This window comes from Heterodontus francisci, unplaced genomic scaffold (assembly GCF_036365525.1).
Source record: "Heterodontus francisci isolate sHetFra1 unplaced genomic scaffold, sHetFra1.hap1 HAP1_SCAFFOLD_58, whole genome shotgun sequence".
Classification (NCBI taxonomy): domain Eukaryota; kingdom Metazoa; phylum Chordata; class Chondrichthyes; order Heterodontiformes; family Heterodontidae; genus Heterodontus; species Heterodontus francisci.
Genome location: NW_027142006.1, coordinates 9,778,458 through 9,780,126, shown reverse-complemented (window position 1 = coordinate 9,780,126; position 1,669 = coordinate 9,778,458). Strand labels below are relative to the sequence as shown.

The 1,669-nt window shown below is 48.5% G+C and overlaps 1 non-coding gene across 1 annotated transcript; it reads left to right on the top strand.

Annotated features, from left to right (window-relative positions):
- The first annotated feature begins 367 nt into the window (after positions 1 to 367).
- Positions 368 to 450, top strand: trnal-uaa (transfer RNA leucine (anticodon UAA)). The gene has a single exon. It is a non-coding gene; the product is annotated as a tRNA-Leu (tRNA).
- The last annotated feature ends 1,219 nt before the right edge of the window (positions 451 to 1,669 follow it).

Here is a 1,669-nt window from a genome sequence, read left to right as displayed (position 1 = left end):
CACGGACTCCTTCAGTATCTGAGATGTCCCGAATTTGTCCTTTTATGAAACCTTGGTCAGGACTCACTTGGAATATTGTATCCAGTCTTGGTCTCCTCACATGATGGGTGATATTGAGGCTTTGGAAAGGGTACAGAGGAGAGACATTCGACGAATTCCCAGTATAAGACATCTTGGTTATCAAGTTAGACTAAAAGAGTTGGGACCCTACACCTTAGAGAAACCTAGACTGAGGGGTGATCCGATTGAGGTTCATAAATAATGAAGGGTCAAATTCAGCATGGGAGAGGAGTCATAACTTGATTTTGTCAAAGGCCAGATGGCACCCGGATCACATTAAATTTCATTTTCAGTGGCGAGTTAACGTGCCAGGATGGCTGAGTGGTTAAGGTGTTGGACTTAAGATCCACTAAACATGTGTCTGCGTGGGTTCAAATCCCACTCCTGGTATCTGTGCTTACAAAATGTTGCTTATTCTTTCCCTGACTTTTGCCTTGCACCATCATCTCTTCTGTCATTTCATCACTCTTGCCTTCCAACTGAGCACAGCTTCCTATTATTTGATCTGCCCCAGCACCGTTCCTTGGCTCTGCGCTTGCTTATAAACTGGTAAATCTTTGACTTAATCTCCTCTGTACCCTGACAATGACCTTCTCATCCTTCCTGGATTGTGGTTCCTCACAGGATCCGCTGCCTCTCCGACTCCCCTCCAGGTAACTGAAGGCCCTGAGCCTTGGTCTCGCTTTATACGCTAGCTGGTAGTTGATTCCTTGCAGGTCTGCCACCGCTCAGGAGAAGCTCAAGACCTAGATCAAGCAAAGTATCAAGAGGAATGTGAACAAAGGCTCCCTGGTGCAGAGCAAGGGACAGGGAGCCTCCGGATCCTTCAAAATCAGCAAGAAGGAAAACCCAGGGAAAAGTGGGAAAGAAGGTGAAGAAACCAGCAGACAAGAAATCTTCAGTGAAGAAACCAGCAGACAAGAAATCTTTAGTGAAGAAACCAGCAGACAAGAAAGTGACAACAAAGAAAGTAACAGCCAAGAAAACGAGCAGCAAGGCGGCGCCAACGCCAAATAAGGCGGTGAACAAAGCAGCGCTTCAGAAAAAGTCTCCTGCGAAGAAGGTCAAAAAAGGCAAGAGTGCGGCGGGCGGAAAGGCGCTGAAGAAAGTGCAGACATGGAAGAGCAAGGTCAAGCCGAAAGCAGCGAAGGCTCAGAAAGCAGGGTCTGGAAAGGAGTGAAAGAGCGCGGGAAACTTGGAAACATCTGAACACAAAGGCTCTTCTCAGAGCCACCCACATCTCTCAGGAAAGAGCTGATCCCCTGATCAAATGATCCCTGTCCCGGCCCCGCCTGCAGATTCCACATGGAAATGATTTGGGGTAAATCCAGGATCCCTGGTGACTCGCTGACATCCCCTCCACCCAGCCCTTTCCCCACTCTCTGTAATAAAACAGAGGGATATCCGGCCCTCACTCCAACTGGAGATGTCTTCGGTGCAGTCTCAGTTCACAAATTCAGGGGGAGAGTTTGTAACACTGGCGGAGAAACCCCACCTCACAACTCAAACCCCAACACATGAGTTTCTCCAATTCAGCTGGAGTCGGGTGACAACAGGAGCTGGGATAGGCTGTGATCGGGAATGTTAGGAATGGATTTGCTCAGGGAGG